At 46.9% G+C, this 23500-nt stretch overlaps 1 long non-coding RNA gene across 2 annotated transcripts; it reads right to left on the bottom strand.

Annotated features, from left to right (window-relative positions):
- Positions 1-674: 674 nt before the first annotated feature.
- LOC148054147 (uncharacterized) lies at positions 675-18923 on the bottom strand. Of its 2 annotated transcripts, none has more exons than XR_015707596.1 (3): positions 10375-18923; positions 5534-5709; positions 675-4981 (listed from the first exon to the last, which is right to left on the bottom strand). It is a non-coding gene; the product is annotated as an uncharacterized LOC148054147 (long non-coding RNA). The 2 variants fall into 2 exon arrangements; XR_015707595.1 differs by having other exon boundaries at positions 675-5709; positions 10375-14205; positions 18504-18923.
- Positions 18924-23500: the final 4577 nt, after the last annotated feature.

Below are 23500 nucleotides of genomic sequence, written 5' to 3'. Positions count from 1 at the left end.
CATAAGGGACTTACTTAAGAGGTTAGTCTGCACTGTGTAAATTATCTTTAGTAGTTCAGCTAGTTGTTTAAACTAATTCAGGTTAAGCTAAAATGTGGTAAGCATCTCTGAAGCTAGGCCCATCAATCTACAGCTTGTGCTGTTGTCTTCATCTCCTCCACAGACCTCAGAACTTTTTTCCTTCTCCTCTTCAAGGTGTGACCAAACCTAAATCAAAAATAGCTGTCACGTTCTCTGAATTGGTGTAAAGGTTGAAAACAAGGATAATGAACTTTGCACTGGCTGAGGCTAATTAGTGTGCAGACAGTCATTTATGATTAAGCTATGCAAAACAATTGCTAGTAGCACAAGAGCTGAGTGTTATAGTACAATAAAGGCTCAAGGCACAAAGAAGTTAAGTGACTTGCCCAGTTTGACATAGCAATTCAGTGACAGAGGTAGAAATAGGCTGTTCAGTTCTCTCTCTCAAAACAGGTCTAATCTCTAGATCATACTTTGATCTCCCTGTAGTAGCAGAACCCAGCAGAATAACACACACACTCTGTTCATGCTATAAGTCATTACAGAAATTACTTTCAAGTCACAGACTCACCATTATTACATCACTGCAAGATCAAACAAAAAAAAAAAAGAGCAATAAGAGAGGAAAAGAAGAGTTACTTTGTGTCATTTATTTGCATGGTATGCTCAACCAAGCCAAAGAGGAAAAACATTTTTTTAGGAAGATGCTTAAATACATCAAACACTTCTCATGGGTGTATGCCATAGACATTTTACTACAAATACATTCACAAGAGCCTGGATGTTTATCAGGATTTTCCATTCCCTAAGTTCAAGATCCAAATTGGGATCTGCATTAGGGACTGCAGAAATACGTCAATAAAGTCCAAAATACAAAATCATTAGTGAAATGAAGGCATTAAGTCAACATGTTACTGTGCTAACACGGAGGAAGAGAGGAGTTTTCTGTCTTCTCAGTACAAATAACAGAATGTTTGGAGATGGAAACAGCCTATTTTTCAGTGTTCTCTATTTGGAGGAAGCCAATATGAGGAAACAATTGCCTTTCCTAATGGATTTTACTGCTAGTAGACGTTTGAGTCCTCCAATCAAGGCATGTGACTAGTATCATGAAGATAACATTTTAGTATTTATTAACATAACATCACGTGTGCTTATTGTGCTTTCTGTATGCCCACAGAAATGTTCCAATTCATTTATTCATAAATGCAGTTTGTAAGTCTCCAAATTATGAAGCACAATAAAGAATATTACACACAGACACAAACTACGCTTAACACTTACATACTCTTCCACTCTCAGGCCAACACTCAATAACATCTTTCATTTCCTCTCTCCTCTCCCCACCTTTTTGTATCCATAATCTCAGCCCCTGAAATGCTATGGAGACCTTCCAAAAGATCTTGTCTCCTTGTTGGGTGAGGCATTTTCCTTTCTAGGAACAAACAAGATCTATGGTGGTTGTGCCAGAACAGTAATCCCAACCTCTCTGCAGGCAATAGAGATGGTATGGGATGGTGCATGCCACCTAAAGAGATCCATCTGCTCTACGCCTAAGAAATGGAAGCTGGGGCCAGGTCTAAAGGTATTTCAGTCCTCTAAAACTCATCAGCAACAGTATAAACACCAAACATCTATTCCCATACCCAGTATCTCTACCCTTTTCACTTAGGGTGACACTGAGCTCCCATAAGATATTCTGTCTCCTGAGACCTCTGTAAATTTAGATGTTTCACTTCAGAGGAAATTTCATTATGAGCCAGAAAGACAGAGTGCTCCTATACTTATAATAGAAATAGATAAGCAAAAAGAGTAGAGATGTCTGAAGTCCCTTTATCTGTTTCTTTTTGGAATATCAAAATCCTACAATTCTTCTCTATAATAATCATTTCATAGATTCAAATAAGTGTTTTCCAGTTCAAGTGGGTGATGCTGTTTTTTCAAGAAGGATAAGCCACCAGGTAATCCTACAGTTACTGTTTGGCTTCTACTGCCATTGCCAGTATATGTTCTTATACAGAATTTCCAAGCATCAGCATATCAGTTTGTGCATTGTCTTTGCCTCCACCTTCAGAGAATGAATTGACCTGTCCATCAGGCTCTAGCAAATGTGTGTAGCTGTATCCTCAAAGAATAAGACTCATGTTTGTTACCGATAGCAGTAACTCTTCCCCAATGATTTTGGATGAACAGCATCCCCCTCTGTGTTCAGTTAAATGGCTCTATTTCTCCCTCAAAGATGCCAGTGGATGGATGTGCCACCCCAAAACTCCTACATTTAAGATCTTTCTTATACTGCTTACATGAAAATGGTGGGTAAGCTCCTGTCAGTTTTTCTGGTTCAAGATCAGCTAGGGAAAAGCAGCATGTAATTTTTTGGCAACAAGAGTGCAACAATAAAAGTAATGAGCCTTCATAGCTATTCCCACCTGTTCTTAGTGCAATATATATTAGATATATACCTAACCATGACTCTATCTTTGATGTCAGCTCAAATGATAACAAAAAAATACAAACCTCAGCCTTTTCTGCTTAGGAAAAAGTATGTAAAAGAGCAGGTGGGAATTTCACCTGTTTTCCATAATACTTAAGTTGGGCCTGAACCCCCTCCATAGAAGGGAATCAAAACAGGACAGATGTGATAGCATCAGCATGAATCCCAGACTGATACTGACCAGACATATTGCACCATATGAATATGGAGCAAGATGAGAGTGAGTAAGCAGAAGATATTTGTCTTCTGTACAATGTCCTAAAATCTGGCACTCTGTTACAGGAAATTACACTAGTATTGAATCATTGTTCTGTACATATCATTGTTCTGTACAGAAGTTTACCTCGGTGAGGAAGTTGTTAGATTTTACAATTTTATCATAGAATCACAGAATGGTTTGGGTTGGAAGGCACCTTAAAGACCATCTAGTTCCAAACCCCCTGCCATGGGCAGGGATATCTTCCACTAGATCAGGTTGCTCAAAGCCCCATTGAACCTGGCCTTGAACACTTCCAGGGAGGGGGCATCTAAAAGGTCACTGGGCAACCTGTTCCACTGTCTCACCACTCTCACAGTAAAGAATTTCTTCCTAATATCTAATCTAAATCTACCCTCTTTCAGTTTAAAAACATTACCCCTCGTCCTATCACTGCACTACCTGATAGAGTCCCTCCCTATCTTTCCTGTAGGCCCCTGTTGTGGTTTAACCCCAGCTGGCAACTAAGCACCACACAGCTGCTCGCTCACTCCCCCCCGGTGGGATGGGGGAGAGAATCAGAAGAGTAAAAGTGAGAAAACTCATGGGTTGAGATAAGAACAGTTTAATAGGTAAAGCAAAAGCCGTGCACACAAGCAAAGCAAAACAAGGAATTCATTTGCTACTAACAGAGGAGGCCTTGACTCTGTGTAAGCACTGCTCAGCAATAAATAAAACATGCCTGTGTTATCAACACTGTTTCCAAAACAAATCCAAAACATAGCCCCATACTAGCTACTATGAAGAAATTTAACTCTCTCCCAGCCAAAACCAACACAGCCCCCTTTAAGTACTGGAAGGCCACAATAAGGTCTCCCCAGAGCCTTCTCTTCTCCAGGCTAAACAACCCTAACTCTCTCAGCCTGTCCTCATAGGGGAGGTGCTCCAGCCCCCTGATCATTTTTGCGGCCCTACTCTGGACCCGCTCCAACAGGTCCATGTCTTTCTTATGCTGGGGGCCCCAGAGCTGAACACAGTACTCCAGGTGGGGTCTTACAAAAGCAGAGTAGAGGGGGAAAATCACCTCCCTCGGCCTGCTGGCCACACTTCTTTTGATGCAGCCCAGGATACGGTTGGCTTTCTGGGCTGCTAGCATACATTGCCGGCTCATATTCAGTTTTTCATCAACCAATACCCCCAAGTCCTTCTCTCCAGGACTGCTCCCAATCCACTCATCGCCCAGCCTGTATCCATGTTTGGGATTGCCCTGACCCAGGTGCAGGACCTTGCACTTGGCCTTGTTGAAGTTCATGAGGTTTGCACGGGCCCACCTCTCCAGCCTGTCAAGGCCCCTCTGGATGGAAGCCCTTCCCTCTGGAGTATCAACCACACCACTCGGCTTGGTGTCATCCACAAACTTGCTGAGGGTGCACTCAATCCCACTGTCCATGTCCCTGACAAAGATGTTAAATGGTACTGGTCTCAATACGGACCCCTGAGGGACACCACACGTCACTGGTCTCCACCCGGACATCGAGCCATCGACCGCAACTCCAGCCAATTCCTTATCCACTGAGTGCTCTACCCATCAAATCCATGTCTCTCCATTTTAGAGTCAAGGATGTTGTGTGGGATAGTATCAAATGCTTTGCATAAGTCCAGGTAGATGATGTCAGTCTCTCTTCCCTTGTCCACCAATGCTGTAACCCCATCGTAGAAGGCTGCCAAATTTGTCAGGCACAATTTGCCCTTAGTGAAACCATGTTGGCTGTCACCAATCACCTCTCTGTTTTCCATTTGCCTTAGCACAGTTTCCAGGAGGATCTGCTCCATGACCTGCCAGGCACAGAAGTGAGACTGGCCTGTAGTTCCCTGGGTCTTCCTTTTTTCCCTTTTTAAAAATGGGGTTTATGTTTCCCCTTTTCCAGTCACTGGGAACTTCACCAGTGTGCCACAACTTTTCAAATATGATGAATAGTGGCTTAGCAACTTCATCTGCCAGTTTCCTCAGGACCCTCGGATGCATCTCATCAGGGCTCATGGACCTTAGATGGTCTCAAACCTGATCCTCTGCTACAGTGGGCAGTACTTCATTCTCCCAGTCCCTGCCTTTGGATTCTGTGAGTTGGGTGGTGTGGCTAGAGCATTTGCAAGTGAAGATCGAGGCAAAAAAGTACCTCAGCCTCCTCCATGTCGGTTGTAGCCAAGTCTCCCGTTTTGCTCATTGGGGGGGTACAGTTTCTTTCATCTTCCTTTGTTGTCCTATGTACCTGAAGAAACCCTTCTTGTTATTTTTTTACATTCCTAGCCAAGTTCAGCTCCAGCTGTGCCTTGGCTTTCCTGATGCCCTCCCTGCACTCCCGGGATATATCCCTACAATCTCCCCAGGATGTGTATCCCTGCCTCCACTGCCTATGCATTTTGGTTTTGTGTTTTAGTTTGGCTAAGAGGTCTTGACTTAGCCAAGCTGGCCTCCTGCCTCCCCTGTCCAACTTCTTGCACATCGGGATTGAGAGCTCTTGCACTCTAAGAAAAATGTCTTTAAATATCTCCCAGCTCTCATTCGTTCCTTTACCTCTGAGGGCAGTTTCCCAAGGGATCCCATGCATTAGTGCCCTAAACAGCCAAAAGTTTGCCTTTTTGAGGTTTAGGGTCCTGACTCTACTTTTTACCCATCCTGTACCCCTCAAGACTGAGAATTCTACCAGGGCATGATCGCTGCAGCCCAGGGTACCTCCAGTCTTGACCTCTCTGTAAAGATCTTCTGCACTAGTGATCAACAGGTCCAGCAGTGCCTCTCCTCTGCTTGGGCTCTCCATCACCTGTACTAGGAAGTTGTCCTCATCGCACTCCAGTAGTTTCCTGGACTGCTTGCAGTTTGCTGTGCCACTTTTCCAGCAGATGTCCGGGTGGTTGAAGGATCAGGGCCTGTGAGTGTGATGCTTCCTCCAGTTGAAGAAAGAACTCTTCATCAACCTCCTTTCCTTGATTGGGTGGCCTGTAGTAGACACCAACCACAAAGTTTCCTTTGTTGGCTTGGTCTCTAATTTTCACCCATAAGCTCTCGACCTGCACATTGCTGTTCTTCAAAGATAGCTCCGTGCAATCAGTCCCATTTTTGACATAGAGGGCAACTCCCTCACCTCTCCTTCCTTGCTTGTCCCTTCTGAATAGTTTATAGCCATCAATCATAGCACTCCAATCGTGTGATTCATCCCACCAAGTTTCTGTGATAGCAATCAGGTCGTAGTTTTCCATCTGGGCAGCGACTACCAGCTCCTCCTGTTTGTTTCCCATGCTGCGTGCATTGGTATAGAGGCACTTCAGCTGGGCTATTGGCCACATCACCTTTTTAGAGGAGCTCACCCTAATTCCCTTGAGGCAATTCAAAGGTGTTTCCCTGTTGCTTCCTAATGCCTCAGCAGCCCCTGGCTCTTCTTTGTTGCTCAAAATTCCATCCCCTTCCCCTGCTAAATCTAGCTTAAAGCTCTGTTTATAAGTCCAGCCAGCTTGTTGCCCAGGACACTCTTGCCCTATTTGGTCAGCTGAGCCCCATCAGCTGTCAACAGGCCCTGTTTCTTGAAGGTATGCCCAAGATCATAGAAGCCGAGACCTTGAGCATGGCACCAGCTATGCAGCCAGTCATTCACCTGTTCAATTTGTCTCCTTTTACTCAACTCCCTCTTCTCCGACTGAGAGGATAGAGGAGAACACCACCTGTGCTCCCGATCCTTTTAACATTGTTCCGTTTATGCTACACTTTTATTTCAAATCATGTCCCAGAGCATTCAGCTGACTCAGTGCAGGAAAGTATTTGAAACACACCTGACTTCTATTCTCCCCAGTAAAAATTTTGATCAAAACACTCCAGATATACATGCAACAACCCTCCTGTATTCTGCCTGGAGAAGGTAAAATAGTTTGTGACTATTGTCTTCCAAAAGGATCAGTGGAATGCTCATAAAATGAAAATTTATTTAATGATAAATGCACTAAAATTGCCTGGAATTTTTCATCTTTTCCACATAATCTGGTTGTTAGTGGGCATATTTTCAGAAGGAATAGTCTCATATGAAAATGCTGACATTGTGACTAGGAGCAAGGTTTGCTCTGCTCAGAGAACTTTAACAAGGGCTCTGGCAAATAACTCTTAATGTAATCATCAAGATTTGGTGGGTGGAGGGGGAGTTAATCCATATTCAAATATAGCAAAATGCGTTTGAATATTATTTCTTTTTAACCTGTACTGAAGCCCTGCTTTCCAGGAAGTGGCTAAACATCTGCCTGCCAATGAGAAGTAATGAATGAATTCCTTATTTTGCTTTGCTTGCGCATGCAGCTTTGGTTCACCTATTAAACTGTCTTTATCTCAACTCATGATTTTTCTCACTTTTACCCTTCCAATTCTCTTCCCCATCCCACTGTGGGGGGAGTAAGCGAACAGCTGTGTGGTGCTTAGCTGCCTACCGGGGTTAACCCACTCCAATAATTAATGATGGAACTTGGAAGAATCCCAGCAATGAAAGCAATTCTTGTTTTCTAACCTGGAGAACAAGCTTTCCATAAACACACACAGTGAAGATTACCACAGTAATGAAGCAAAGCACAGGATACACATACTATACTTGAAAAGGTTTCAGACTCAGCTATTCTTAGCCAAGATGCAAGCTATCTAGCACAGATATATTTGGGATGCAATGTTAATGCAAGTCTGTGGAGATAGCCTTGCCATTACATCAATACAACTTGATACTCCATATTCCTAAAATGATTCTGCTTCCTTCCATAGCTATTCCTGGGTGAAAACATTTCTACTGTCTTTCCAGTATTCTGTAAGTCATCAGTGCATAGAATGAGGTAGCTGAATTGCACTTGTTCTTTTTATTGTGTGCTGTTTTTATACATTCATTGGTAGTTCTTTGATTGAAGCTTTAGACTAGCTATGGAAAAAAAAAGAGGATGGTTTGGGTTTTGCAAAAGCCAAATCAAACCTGTTTCAGTTCCTGGTCCCATTTTTTTATGAACCCTGAAATTTAAAGCCTGGGTGGTTTGGATAAGTGCTTCTAATTTTGACATGCCCTTATTTAAAATAAGAGGGAGGATTTGTTTTCAAAAAGCTAAAACTAGGATGGTCTGGAACCAAGTCTCTGAAGACATTTAGGGAGGATTCAGATAAAAAATTCAAGCTTATTTTTCCTTCTGCATCTCTCCTGAATTTTTATCCTATCCCTTCCTTGCTTTCTGTTTCTCAGATATTGTTTGCTTCCCCTCCATTTCCAATGGAGCTTGAAATTAGATATGTTTTACTTCCTTGTTTGTAAACAAAGCTCTGGATGCCATATCTTGGTGCAAGCTAACTCCCAGACTGAAATTGGCCCACAATGTGGCTCAAGATAGAAACAATATTCATTGTCACAGTTCAAACTTCATCACTTGGGAACTGCAAGCTGGCAGCAATAATTCTTACATTGCTGCAAACTGTGTTTTCATAATTTTTGTTGATAATAGCAAAATGCTTGTTTTGGCTTTCTGCATTTTGCAGTCATCAGTCTAATATAGTATAGTCACTCTCAAATATATCTATAGGAAGGTCATTTTTATTCAACTGATTATGTACTGGAAGCTTAAATAAACAAGCAAGTTAGTTAAAAACATCAGCAATCCCACTCTTTGATCCATGCCTAACTACACAAATATATTGATTTCATCTGTACATCCCTGACAATCTTGTATAGATTCTGTTATTTATGGCCCATTTTTCTAAAAAGAACACAAGGCTTACAAATGCAGAAATCCCCAGTTATATGTGATGGACAATTGTGCATCAAAATGAGGGATTTGCATGTTTAACTGCCCACATTTGTATCCTCCTACCCAGTTTGCATATGCAAAGGCAAGGGCTGTTATATTTATCAACGCATAAATGAAAGGAGGAGAGATAAATGACCTGGTTTGCAGAGGTGCTGAGCACATGCACCTCCCATTTATTTCAACTGGAGTGTGAAAAACAGGCCCTAAGTAACTGGCCCAGACTCACACAATGAGTGACTGTCAGTGTCAGGAAGAAAACCCAGAAATCTTTCCAGTCTAATCCTCCCAGTCTAAATCATTCCCAGTCTAAACTCTAGATGCAATCTCTCCAAAAAAAAAAAGAGCTGTACAGCAGACTGACCACTCTCTTATTCCTACATTAGCTTGCTAAGAGAATAAAAAAAAATGGGACTTGAAACAACTCCTGAATAGTCTTTAATGACTAGCAAATAATGCCAAGTAGGGCAAGCAAATAATGTGTGAAGCATTGCTCACACACCCAGCAACTTGCACGTGTGTCACAGATGGCTTTATTGAAGAGCCAAAAAGAGAGAGAAAGGAAAGGAAAACAAATCATGGTCCAGATACACTTTTAAAGGCATTTGCTAGTGCACTGGGCTATCTTTGGTTGTTAGTGGCTGGTATCATGAACAGTATACAAAGCACAATATATGCTCTATCAAGATGTGTTTGTGGTATCAGTGTAATACAAACTGTACCATCATTAGCAGCCTTAGAGGAGACCTCAAAAAGGCAGCAAACAAAACAAAAAACCCAAATTAGTTACATATAACTAGAATCTGATCTTGAATTGTTCAGAACATGATTGAGGTCTGTTGGCTGCAGCATGTGTAGATTATTGTTTTGTCATGATTTGCATAAATGAACACAGGACTTCAGTGTGAGGGTTTTCAATATGACATCACCTAAGTCTGTCAAAATCACTAAGCCTAATTTAAATAATCTTGAGAAACATGGGGGGGGGGGGGGAAAATCTGTCCAATGGAAAAGATGAAATGAACAGTGAAAGAAATGCCTTTTCAAACCAAAAAATGGTGGGGGAGAAAGACTGAAAAATATAGGACATGACAATGTCAAATAAGACATACAACTTACCTCTCTACAAACTATGGGCATGTATATGCTACTATATAGTGGTCATAACCTTTGTTCCCTTGTGCCGACCTAATAAGTGGGCTATTAGTGGATAATTTTTATAAGAGAGAGAAACTCCCTGTGCATTTCAGTTCCAAATTTGGTGTGCCCAATCTTAATGACTTCGGAAAGCAGCATTATGCACTATAGTTCTATAGTGGGTTGATCCCAGCCAGCAACTAAGCACCACTCAGCTGCTTGCTCACTCCCCCCGACAGCGGGATGGGGGAGAGAATCAGAAGAGCAAAAGCTAGAAAAACCATGGGTCTAGATAAAGACAGTTTAATAAGTGAAGAAAAAAAGGAAAACAAAACAAGTGATGCATTTACCACCTCCTCCAGCAGCAGACCAATGCCCAGCCAGTCCCCAAGCAATGGCTACTTTGGAAAGACCAAACTCCCAGTTTTTATTGCTGAGCATGACATTGTATGGCATGGAATATCCCTTTGGTCAATTCAGGTTAGCTGTCCTGGCTGTGTCCCCTCCCAACTTCTTGTGCAACCCCCCAGTCTATTCACTGGGGGAGCAGAGTGAGAAACAGAGAAGGCCTTGATGCTATGTAAACACTGTTCAGCTATAGCCAAAACTGGTGTGTTATCAAAATTGTTCTAGCCACAAAGCAAAAACACAGCACCATATGGGCTGCTTTGAAGAAAGTTAACTCCATTCCAGCCACACCCAGTACAATCTCCAGCACCTTTTCCATGGCATATGCATCATGCATGAGAGGCAGCATGTTGGGCTGGATTGTTGAGTGCCAAAGTCATCTTGGGTTCGGTCATCGCTGCACTTCCCTGTTTCTTGTGTAACTCATCCTCCACTGGTTTAGGTGATTCTTGCTGTCGTATTTCCTATAAAATACAACTCACATCACAGATTATTTTCCCTCAAGGTTAAATCTTGAGGCACACACCGGATCTCCCCATCTTTCCACATTACTGACCAAATACACTCAGTTCCTTGAGTGAAGACAATCCCACAAATAGGTTTGCCTTTTCTTGAGGGAGGAGCAATCCATGCTGCCTTCTCCAGCCACTTCCCTATGTGCATTGTGGGGACCTAATCTCCTCCCATAGTGTGTAGGGGCTTCATTTGGGAATGACCGGGATGGTTAGCAGATTCTCTGGTGTTAACCAGCCAAGTGGCTTCTGCTAAATTTACATCCCAGTGCTTCCATTCTCCAGCGCCCAATACTCTCAGCATAGTCTTTAACAGTCCATTGTACCATTCAATCTTTCCAGAGACTGGTGCATGATAAGGGATGTGATACACCCAATCAATGCCATATTTCTTGGCTCAGGAGTCTATATAGTTATTAGGGAAATGAGTCCCGTTGTCTGACTCAATTCTTTCAGGGGTGCCCTGTCGCTATAAAACTTGCTTTTCAAGGCCCAAGAGAGTGTTTTGGGAGGTGGCATGGGTTGCAGGGTACCTATCCAACCAACTGGTAGTTGCTTCCAATATGGTAAGCAAGTAGCACTTGCCTTGGCAGGTTTGTGGGAGTGTGATATAATCAGTCATCTGCCAGGCTTCCCCATATTGATATTTCAGCCATCATCCTCCATACCAAAAAGGCTTTAGCCACTTGGCGTGTTTGATTATGGCGCACATTTTGCATTCATGGACAACCTGTGCAATGGTGTCAATAGTCAAGTCCACCCCTTGATCATGAGCCCATCTATATGTTGCATCTCTTCCTTGATGGCCTGAGGTGTCATGGGCCCACTGAGCTAGAAATAATTCACCCTTACGTTCCCAGTCCAGATCCACCTGAGCCACTTCAATTCTAGCAGCCTGATCCACCTGCTCATTGTTTTGATGTTCTTCAGTGGCCTGACTCTTGGGTATCTGATCATCTACATGACGTACTTTTATCACCAGGTTCTCTACCCAGGCAGCAATATCTTGCAACAGTTCAGTAGCCCAGATGGATTTGCCTCTGCGCTGACAGTTGGTCCACTTCCACTGCTGTAGCCACCCCCACAGAGCACTTGCTGCCATCCATGAGTCAGTATAGAGACAGAGCATTGGCCACTTTTCTCGTTCAGCAATATCCAAAGCCAGCTGGATGGCTTTCACCTCTGCAAAATTGACTTGATTCACCTTCCCCTTCAGCAGTTTCTGCGACTTGTCATGTAGGACTCCATACAGCAGCCTTCCACCTCTGATGTTTTCCCACAACATGACAGGACCCATCAGTGAACAGGGCATATTGCTTCTCATTTTCTGGCAGTTTATTATACAGTGGGGCCTCCTCAGCACGTGTCACCTCCTCTGGCGACACTCCAAAGTCTGGACAGTCCATGATCACTTCCAAGATTCCCGGGTGGCTGGGGTTTCCTGTTCAAGCCCGTTGTGTGATCAGTGCGACCCACTTACTCCACGTAGCATCAGTTGCATGATGTGTAGAGGGGACCCTCCCTTTGAACATCCAGCCCAGCACAGGCAGCTGAGGTGCAAAAAGGAGCTGTGCTTCAGTACCAACTACTTCTGAAGCGGCTCGAACCCCTTCATATGCTGCCAATATCTCTTTTTCAGTTGGAGTATAGCAGGCTTCAGATCCTTTGTATCCCTGGCTCCAAAACCCTAGAGGTTGACCTCGAGTCTCTCCAGGTAACTTCTGCTAGAGGCTCCAAGCAGGGCCATGGTCCCTGGCTGAGGTATAAAGCACGTTTTTCACATCTTGTCCTGCCCGGACTGGCCCAAGGGCTACTGCATGAACTATCTCCTGTTTAATTTGTTCAAAGGCTTGTTGCTGCTCAGGGCCCCATTTGAAATCGTTCTTCTTCTGGGTCACTCAACAGAGAGGGCTTACAATCAGACTATATCTTGGAATAGGCATTCTCCAAAAACCCACAATGCCCAAGAAAGCTTGTGTTTCCTTTTTGCTGGTTGGTGGAGACATGGCTGTTATTTTGTTGACCACATCCATTGGGATCTGACAACATCCATCTTGCCATTTCATTCCTAAAAACTGGATCTCCTGTGCATTTCCCTTGACCTTACTTTGGTTTATGGCAAAACTGGCCTCCAGAAGGATTTGGACTACTTACTTCCCTTTCTCAAAAACCTCTTCTGCTGTGTTGCCCCATACAATGATGTCATCAATGTATTGCAGGTGTTCTGGAGCTTCACCTTATTCCAGTGCAGTCTGTATCAATCTATAGCAAATAGTGGGGCTGTGTTTCCACCCCTGGGGCAGTCAATGCCAGGTGTACTGGACCCCCCTCCAAGTGAAAGCAAACTGTGGCCTGCACTCTGCTGCCAGAGGGATTGAGAAAAACTTGTTAGCACTATCAGTCATTACATACCACTTGGCTGCTTTTGACTCCAACTCGTGTTGAAGTTCTAGCATGTCTGGCACGGCAGCACTCAGTGGTGGTGTGACTTCATTCAGGCCCCGATAGTCTACTGTTAGTCTCCACTCTCCATTAGACTTTTGCACTGGCCATATGGGACTGTTAAAAGGTGAGCGAGTCTTGCTGATCACTCCTTGGCTCTCCAGTCGACAAATCAGCTTATGGATGGGAACCAGGGAGTCTCAGTTGTTGTGATATTGTCGCCGGTACACTGTCATGGTAGCAACTGGCACCTACTGTTCTTTAACCCAGTTGCCGAGGAAAGCAGCCCTGGAGCCAGCATAATTGGCAGCGGAGTACTCTTGCACAGCGCACAGGAGGGTTTCCTGAACCCGGGGAGCCTCAGGGGGAGCCAAGAGACACCAGAAGCCCACAGCTCGCAGGACAGCAGCTGATGAGACCTGGGCAGGGCCAGGAGAAACAGCAGCCACAGCTCCTTACACATATAAGAGAAGCCCTTAGGGAGTGCTAGCGAACAGGGTGGGTAAACAGGGTATGGCATAGCAGCAAGGGCGTGGCGCAGCAGTTCGTGCAGCAGGGTGCGCAGGAAGGGTGCTGAAGCTTTGCCAGCTCGACCAGGGAGCAATGGTACCCACCCAGCAGAAAGCCATGGCCTCACTAAGCTCTGCACCCACCACGAGTGACGCAGCTTCCCAGACAGAGCCCCGGCAGGAACACGCTGCAACCCAGGTGTCAGGCTGCAGGGTATGCCCTACTCTTATGCTGGTATCGGAGGACAGCAGTGAGCACACCTGCGGGAGGTCTACCCAGGTAGAGGAGCTCCTCTGCTTAGTGACAGAGCTCCAGGAGGAGGTGAGTAGGCTGAGGAGTATCAGGGAGAGCGAGAGAGAGAGAGAGAGATTACTGGAATTGCACCCTACCTTCCCTGGGACAGGCCCAGCAGGCAGACAGGACCCATGACACAGAAGATTCCCTATCCTCTCTCCGCCTGGCTGAACATAGTGACTTAAGGGGCAGGGGGCAATGGCGACAAGTTCCTGCCCAGTGCAGTAGGCGTGTGTCCTCTGTGACTGCCCCACCTTCCCAGGTGCCCTTACAAAACAGGTATGAAGCTCTGCAAGTGGAACCAAACGATGATGGGGACGATGGTACATCCAGCTCGGAGGTGTCGCTGAGGTTAAGTCAGCCTACGCCCTGCATCAAAACAGCTTCCACAAAGAAAAAAAGATGGGTCATTGTCATAGGAGACTCTCTCCTGAGGGGAACAGAAGGCCCGATATGCAGACCACACCCACTTCTTAGGGAAGTCTGCTGCCTCCCTGGGGCCTGGGTTGAAGATGTGAAGAGAAAGCTTCCTACCCTGGTACGGCCCTCAGACTACTATGCATTATTGGTTTTTCAGGTAGGCAGTGAGGAAGTTGCAACTAGAAGTCCAAGGGCAATCAAGAGAGACTTCAGGGCCTTGGCACAACTGATTAAGTAGTGTTCTCCTCTATCCTTCCAGTTGCAGGGAATGATGAGGGAAGACGCAGGAAGAGCCAGCAGATCAATACCTGGCTTCAAGCCTAGTGTCTCTGGCAAGATTTTGGGTTTTTTGATCATGGGTCGGTCTACACAATACCAGGCCTGCTGGCGACAGATGGGGTAACCTGTCTCAAAGGGGGAAAAGGATCCTAGCACAGGAGTTAGCAGGGCTCATTGAAAGAGCTTTAAAATAGATTGGAAGGGGGAAAGGGGTAAAACCAGGCTCACTAGAGATAAGCCTGGGGGCGGCACAGCAACATTTGAGGGACAGTGTGCTAGTGAGGTCCTTCGGTCTGCCATCTCAGTGGAGGCAGGGGATGGAGATCCATGCGGCAGCAAAGACGCTAGGTTTTATGGATGTGTTAGAAACCACGGAAGCGCCTGAGAATGGTCACGTAGGAATTAGGGCTTCTCCCCTCAAAAAGGTGGCAGGAGAAATAGCCCAACTGAAGTGCATCTACACTAACGCACGCAGCATGGGCAACAAACAAGGAGGAGCTGGAAGCCGTTGTGCAGCAGGAAAACTATGACATAGTTGCCACCACGGAAACATGGTGGGATGACTCGCAGAACTGGAGTGCTGCAATGGATGTCAGACCAGATGTTCTCGGGGTACCCAGCCCCCTGAGCTGGAAGACAGGGACAGGGAGCAGAATGAAGCCCCCACAATCCAAGGGGAAATGGTTAGCGACCTGCTACACTACTTAAACACACAAGTCTATGTGGCCGGATGGCATCCACCCAAGGGTACTGAGGGAGCTGGTGGAATTGCTCACCAAGCCACTTTCCATTATCTATCAGCAGTCCTGGCTAACCGGCGAGGTCCCAGTGGACTGGAAGTTAGCAAATGTGACGCCTACAAGAAGGGATGGAAGGAGGATCCAGGGAACTACAGGCTTGTCAGCCTGACCTCGGTGCCGGAGAAGGTTATGGAGCAGATCATCTTGAGTGCCATTGTGTAGCATATACAGGACAACCAGGGGATCAGGCCCAGCCAGCATGGGTTTATGAAAGGGAGGTCCTGCTTCACTAACCTGGTCTCCTTCTATGATAAGGTGACCCGCTTGGTGGATGAGGGAAAGGCTGTGGATGTTGTCTACCTGGACTTTAGTAAGGCCTTTGACACTGTCTCCCACAGCATTCTCCTGGAGAAGCTGGCTGCTCACGGCTTGGATGGGTGCACTCTCCGCTGGGTTAAAAACTGGCTGGATGGCCGAGCCCAGAGAGTGGTGGTGAATGGAGTCAAATCCAGTTGGCGACTGGTCACAAGTGGTGTTCACCAGGGCTCGGTATTGGGGCCGGTCCTGTTTAATATCTTTATCAATGATCTGGATGAGGGGATCGAGTGCACCCTCAGTAAGTTTGCAGATGACACCAAGTTGGCCGGGAGTGTTGATCTGCTGGAGGGTAGGAAGGCCCTACAGAGGGATCTGGACAGGCTGGATCGATGGGCCGAGGCCAACTGTATGAGGTTCAACAAGGCTAAGTGCCAGGTCCTGCACTTGGGTCACAACAACCCCATGCAACGCTACAGGCTTGGGGAAGAGTGGCTGGAGAGCTGCCTGGCGGAAAAGGACCTGGGGTGTTGGTTGACAGCCGCCTGAATATGAGCCAGCAGTGTGCTCAGGTGGCCAAGAGGGCCAATGGCATCCTGGCTTGTATCAAGAATAGCGTAGCCAGCAGGACCAGGGAGGTGATAGTGCCCCTGTACTCGGCACTGGTGAGGCCGTACCTCGAGTACTGTGTTCAGTTTTGGGCCCCTCACTACAAGAAAGAAAGACATTGAGGTGCTGGAGCGTGTCCAGAGGAGGGCAACGAAGTTGGTGAAGGGTCTAGAGCACAAGTCTTATGAGGAGCGGCTGAGGGAGCTGGGGTTGTTTAGCCTGGAGAAGAGGAGGCTGAGGGGAGACCTTATGGCTCTCTACAACTACCTGAAAGGAGGTTGTAGCAAGGTGGGCATCGGTCTCTTCTCCCAGGTAACAAGTGATAGGACGAGAGGTAATGGCCTCAAGTTGTGCCAGAGCAGGTTTAGGGTGGATATTAGGAAAAACGTCTTCACCGAAAGGGTAGTCAGGCATTGGAACAGGCTGCCCAGGGAAGTGGTGGAGTCCCCATCCCTGGAGGTATTTAAAAGACGGGTAGATGTGGTGCTTAGGGACATGGTTTACTGGTGGACTTGGCAGTGCGAGGTTAACGGTTGGACTTGATGATCTTAAGGGTCTTTTCCAACCTTAACGATTTTATGATTCTATGATTCTAACCCACAGCAATCCCACAACAGAAGGATCCTCTGACAGACCAGGCAAACTAGACAGCTGTTTAATCTTCTCTGTACTCAAGGCAGCTATACCAAAAGCCCACCGGTACCCTTTTGGGTCCTTGAAATATCCTCTGCTGAGGCAGTCTATGCCAAGGATGCACGGAGCCTCTGGGCCAGTCACAATAGGATGCTTTTGCCACTCATTCCCAGTTAGGCTTACCTCAGCCTCCCACAGAGACAGCTGTTGGGATCCCCCTGTCACTCCAGAAACACAGATGGATTCTGCCCCTTTGTAATCTGATGGTATTAGGGTACACTGTGCACCGGTGTCCACTAGAGCTTTATACTCCTGATACCAAAGACTTAAACAATTTAGTAAAAGATCAGGCCCCTTTTGTCCTTTTGTGTAAGTTTTTTAAGGTGTAAACTTTGTAAGATAAAGGAGTCTGCATGTCAAAGGTCTCAGTAATAGTATCTCCTGGGTTGTAAAGCCTGACAGACTGAAAGCAGGATGTGATAAGGAGGAACTGAAACAATGAGATGAGGAGGGAGGAATGATTACATGTCTGAAGGAATAGTTGCATGTCTGCCTAAAACCAGTTTCCAGAGGCTTTAGAAACTTGTCCATAATCTCATCATGTAAATTACTAACCAGTCATTAAAGAGAATGAGCTTTGCAGTTTTTGTGTATAAATGTATCATGGAAGTCCTGTTCGGTGTGCATATTAGGAAGAGAGATCCCCCATGCACCCAGTGCTGCAATAAACCAATGTTGGCTTTCTAAACTATCATTTGGTTTGGAGAGTTTTCTTGGTTACTGTTTTCGGTAACACTCCCATGGGGCTGATGTGCCAGGCCATCAAACCCACACATTCCAGTAAGCCTGTTGTCCCTTTCCTCCGCCTGGCTGGAGGCAGGGCCCCTCTGTTCCTGGTCAGAGTATTCATTACTTGATTTTTGTAACTGCAAACCAGAAGTCCCTTCATCAGGGTCAAAAGTAAGATCAGCCTTTCTACTCTGCCCAACAGGAACTGGAGCAGTAGATTTTCCTGGATGGATGCAGAACCATAGGGTGGCATGTGGTGTGCATCACTGGTACCCTTTCCCTTGAGCAGAAAAAGGCTGACTCTTAATAGCTGAGACATTGGTCGGTATGAGCGAGGAAGACATATCCTTTTTTAGTTGCTGGGACAATTGTTGAGACAGTTTCTCCACAGCCGAGACACAGGTCTGTAGGGAAGATGCGAGATTCTCTTTGAATTCTCAGAGTTGGCTGGCCAATCCATCCACAGTCGGTGCCTCTGTGTCTGTCCAGCTCATTATTGCCAGGTTTTGGCATATGACGTTGGTGCACTTCATGCAAACTTTTGCCACATGGACTGCGTGCACCAGATTTCATCCAGGTCTTTGGATGCCTGGTTTTCATCCAGGTTGCTATAGATCACCTCCACCACAGCTAATTCCCCCAGATACTGGATACCTCCCTCAGTGATGGTCCACTTGCTTCGGGGAATTTGCAAGATCTTCCTTGAAGGGATACCTGTCCTTCACACTCAACAGGAGTCGCCTCCAGAGACAGGACTGCTGCCCTTTTTCCAATCCCTTTGTCAACGGCCTTATCCCTAGCAAGGGATCCCAGTTGCCAGACTTCCTTACCCTCTAATTCCTGACTATTTGCCCCCATATCCCAGCATCAGAGTAACCAGCTGAGAATTAGCTCACCTGGATAGCAGCTGAAATCTTTTCGCATATCTCGCAGGTCACTCAGGGACAGGGATCAGGTGGTTACTATCTCATTTATGATTTCAGTCTCTTCCCCCTCCTGTTCTTGTGACTGCTCTGCTGCAGAACAGGCTGCCTCTTCTGATTCTCTCTCCTGCTCCCTCTTCGGAGAAGCTTCTTCATCCCTTACTGAACAAGTTGACTTCCGCTTCCATTGTTTCTTCTTGATTATAGGGGCGACTAATATAGTTGAGGGCCGGGTCTCTGGTTTAGCCACAGTGTCTGTTGGTATGTCTTCAGATCCAGAGACCCTCTCTTCTCCTTGAGGGTGCTGAATAGTACTGAACAGTGTTTGGTAGGCATAGGCCAGGCCCCAGCACAGTGCGATAAGTTGTGCCTCTTTGAAATAGCCAGGGCATCTTTTTTCAAACATTCTATCACTTCATCAGGATCCTGCACTTGTTTGGGAGTGAAATCCCAGACCATTGGAGGTGACAACCTTTCTAGATACCTGCCTGTATTCTCCCACATGCCTTGCCACCCATAACCACACTGCCTTGGGGCCTATATTCCTAAATAGTTGGTTAACCTTAGAAAAAGCCAAAACAATATTCCCAAGAAGTACCAATAGGAGTATTTTGGTTACCCAAGGATGTTCAAGATACTGAAGAGTTATTGTAATGAGGGAGAAAACATCACAGAAGGTGGTGGTGAAGGTGCCATTCTGTATTTCCTCCACAAAAATCCTCTCAGAGGAAAAAGTGTAATCGTTAATTGTCTCCATGAGATGGTACCTGAAGTTCAGTAAAGGCTTCAGTACAGAGCCCAAATACCAGATTAAGCTCAAGGCCAGTGCATTAATAATAAAACTCCCAGGCAAAACACCACTAATCGCTACAGAGCACAGCAAACTGCAAAAGCCAAAACCAGTCTTTAACATGTACAGCAAAAAAGCGATTACGACATGTAGTAAAAATAAGGGCTGGTGACCAGAAGATCACGTGCTGTACGGAAAGAGTTAAGGGTTGACCCTCCCTTGTCTCCGCCCCTTATAACATGACACGCCTACTGCTGGGGGTATAAAGCCTGGGTCGGCTGGAGATCTGGTGGGATAACCTTGACGTGTAGTGTTTGCTACACAGTGGTGACCCCGACGTGATCAGGCAACAGCGATGGAGCTCGCGGAACTCATAAAGGTACTAAAGTCGGTAACGACAAGGGTGCTCAAGAGGGGGTTTGCGGCAAGGCAGCGCCGGCCTGCCGCACGTGGCGCGCTGATGGGGCATGAATCTCCTGGGAATGAAAAGTCAACAAGTTTAGTTTCGGAGGGGACACAGGCTGGCTGGGAAGGAGTGGCCTGTGGGACACAGACGGAACCGTTGTTACTGGGGGCTGAGCCAATGGAGGAAGGGGAGGTGCAGGGAGACTATGGTGCAGCGGGAACAAAGGATTCGGGAAAGGTGTTCCCGATACAAGTGGGGAGTTTAGAGCGGCCACCCACGGAACCTTCGGCACCTTCTGCACCGGCGGATCCGCCACCTCCTCAATACCCCTGGGGCGAGTTGCAACAATGTGTGGAAAGGGAGCTGACTGATAGGTTGCTGGATTGGGTCCCGGGGGCCAATGTGGGATCCCAGCGGTATTGCAAACTACGTGAAGGAAGATGGCGGGAAGGAGAAAAGGAGGGCAAGACACCATCACCTTCTGAGGACGCCCCGTTGCATCCCAGTGATCGAAGGGTGCCGGACACACAGAGAGCAGAGCGCAGGAAAGGATCTGAGGAACAAGGAGAACCGGCGTCACAGCTGAGAACATCTAGGGGGGGTGGTAGGGCTCCCCCGGCACTGCCAGTGATACCTGAGCTACCAGAGGGACCCTCTACCCCTGGGGCGGTGGGAAAGCGAACTGGTATTCCCTCACAGTGGAGGGAGCCTGTACACGATTACCCTGTGAGCTCTGATAGCAGTGAGGGCGAAGGGGGTGACGAGGGATCCTCGATTGTTGCTCATCCACCCCCGCTTCCGAGACGGACTAACGAGGTTTCAAGGGAACTCGAGGCATTGATCAACCGATTGAGAGGGGTGGTGGCAAATGTGGAAAGTCTTATGCCAGGGGGAATGCCGAAAGACAGGGCAAACGGGACGGATTGGCGGATGATTGCAAAAAGTTGTGTCTTGGAAGGAGTGCGATTCCAGGCCCCTCAGATTCAAGCATTTCCTATCCAAGCAGCCCCAGGTGGAAGATATGAGTGGCAACCATTAGATGCGAAGTTGGTGAAAGAATTGGTCACAACGGTGAAAAGTCATGGATTAAATTCCCCAGAAACCCAAGTCCTACTAGACTGTGTTTTTGCAACGCCCCTTGCACCTTTTGATATTATTCAGTTGATGCGGGCCGTATTGACCCCCTCGATGATGGTATTGTTTAGGGAGGAGTGGAGGAATTGGTGCACCCAAGTTGTTATCGAGGCGTAACAGGCCAACCATCCCATGGCAGGAGTGACTTTAGAGCAGTTGATGGGTGAAGGGCAGTTCGCAACTCCTCAGGCACAGGCTCAGCGAATGCGGGGGCGCGATTTTGCTGCATCTTCGAAAGCTGCCCAGGAAGCGATACGCATCATCGCGGCTCTTGATAAAAGGGAGCCTCCGTGGGTCCAAATACGGCAATCGTTAAGTGAGCCCTTCACAAAGTTTTTAGACCGGCTGCAAGCGGCGCTCCAGGTTGCTCGACTTCCTGAGCAGGCTAAGGAGGCGATATTGCTTGACTGTGCACGTACACAAGCAAACCCACAAACTGCAGTGTTGCTAAGACAGTTACCCATAGGGACCACGCTTTCACAGATGATTCGTTACGTGCTGGAACAGGAACAGATGCAAAGTATGCAACCGGTAGTGGCTGCGGTCCACGCGGCCTGCCGCGGCTCACAACTTACGTGCCATAAGTGTGGGGGGCAAGGACACATGGCGCGACAATGCCCTTCAAAAATAAACACCCCCGGAACAGGGGAAGGAGAGAGAGACCTACGATGCTTGCGCTGCGGGCGACTAGGCCACAGAGCTCGACAGTGCAAAGCGGGGAATCAGCAAAGGAGACCAGGCTGGGGAAACGAGAAGAGGGGATGGCTGAGGGCCGTGCCATCCCCACCTGCCCCAGTGATCAGCTCAACAGGCCCGACGACAGCAGCGCAATGTATGGTACAGGGAGTCTCTCCTTCCCCGGGACCAGCACAGTCGCCTGCGGTTCCAATGATGCAATATCCAACTCAGCTGCCTTGGGGAGATGGGAGCGCGCAATAGAGGAGGCTGGGGATAGAGCCTCGCCGTATGTGGCACTCACCCTAAACATGACCACACGACCAGAAGTAGATATTATAGTTACCCCATGGCTCCCAGAGTTGGGGGGACCACCACGCCTCGTATTAAGAGCCCTTTTGGATACAGGAGCGGACGTTACAGTAATCCCATCGCATCTATGGCCAGATGATTGGCCACTCGAACCGAGAGGTTCGCTGCAAGGCGTGGGAGGCATGCAGACCTCGCATCAAAGCAGAAGCCCAATGCAAATCATGTTGAAGGATCCGGAATCCGGACAAGCTAGGGTAGCATGGTGTAACCCCGTCATTGCTGAGTTACCCATTGTCATCTTGGGACGATGTTGTTTGCAGAAGATGAATATAGTGCTGCGTACAAATTTATCATAATGGCCACTGCCTGTGTCCGCCCATTAAAACTCACCTGGTTGACAGATAAGCCAGTGTGGGTAGAGCAGTGGCCATTGACAGAGGAAAAGAGGGCGGCTGTTCGACAATTGGTACAACGCGAACTTGACGCAGGACACATCGAACCCTCTACAAGTCCCTGGAACACCCCCATTTTCATAATAAAGAAAAAATCAGGAGTATGGCGACTGCTACATGATCTACGCGCAGTTAATGCATGTATACAAGACATGGGCCCACTACAAGCGGGCCTCCCTTCTCCGGCCATGATTCCACCTGACTATCAAATAGTGGTTATAGATATTAGAGATTGCTTTTTTAGTGTTCCCTTGCATGAAGAAGACAGAGTACGCTTTGCCTTTACTGTTCCTGAGCCTAACAATCAACACCCGTGCGCCAGGTATCAATGGAAGGTGTTACCCCAGGGCATGAAAAACTCACCAGTCTTGTGTCAAATTGCTGTAGCTGCTGCAATACGCCCTATCCGAAAGAATTTCCCTACGGTCATCATTTTCCATTACATGGATGACGTGTTATTGGCGTCCAACCAAGAGGAGTTACTGGAAAAGGCGCGCGTGCAGCTGATAATCAGTTTGGAGCGACATGGGTTACACATTGAGCCTCGGAAAACACAGGTAGGGCGTGCAGTAAAGTATTTAGGTACTCAACTGAGGCCACGAAGCGTGACAGCACAATCATTTGAAATTCGGACTACAGTGACAACACTCCATGAGGCGCAAAAATTAATTGGACAACTATTGTGGCTTAGAAACTTTATTCCAATATCTGAGGCAGAAATGACTACCTTATATCAACTCCTGAAAGGAGGAGATTCCCCGCTAGCTCCAAGAACTCTTTCAAAAAACCATCAGGAGATTCTTAGGACAATTATGGAGCGGGCCCAGCATTGGGGTCTCGCGCGATTTACACCTGAACAACCGGTCACTGCCCTGATTTACATGACTGATACCGCTGGCCATGGTTTACTAATTCAAAATAATGGTGAAAAACGCTGGCCTTTTGCTTGGTTGTATCAAGGCAAACCAAAGACGGCTTTAATTTCTTGGCCAACATTATTATCCCAGCTTATTCTCCGCTGTCGGAGGCAAACTCAACACTTAACAGGGAAGGACCCGGAGGTCATCGCATTGCCCTGTTCTTTGGCACAGTGGGAGTCGGTACTTCCACAAGTGGGGCTCCTGCAAGCGGCGATAGCTGAATTTACGGGTCGTATTGAAGGTCTAAGACCACACCCCTGTGGGGAGATAATCCAGGTACT

This window comes from Nipponia nippon, unplaced genomic scaffold (genome assembly GCF_047370975.1).
Source record: "Nipponia nippon isolate SJK-2023a ecotype South Korea unplaced genomic scaffold, ASM4737097v1 scaffold_33, whole genome shotgun sequence".
Classification (NCBI taxonomy): domain Eukaryota; kingdom Metazoa; phylum Chordata; class Aves; order Pelecaniformes; family Threskiornithidae; genus Nipponia; species Nipponia nippon.
This window is presented reverse-complemented; position numbering and strand designations above follow the sequence as displayed.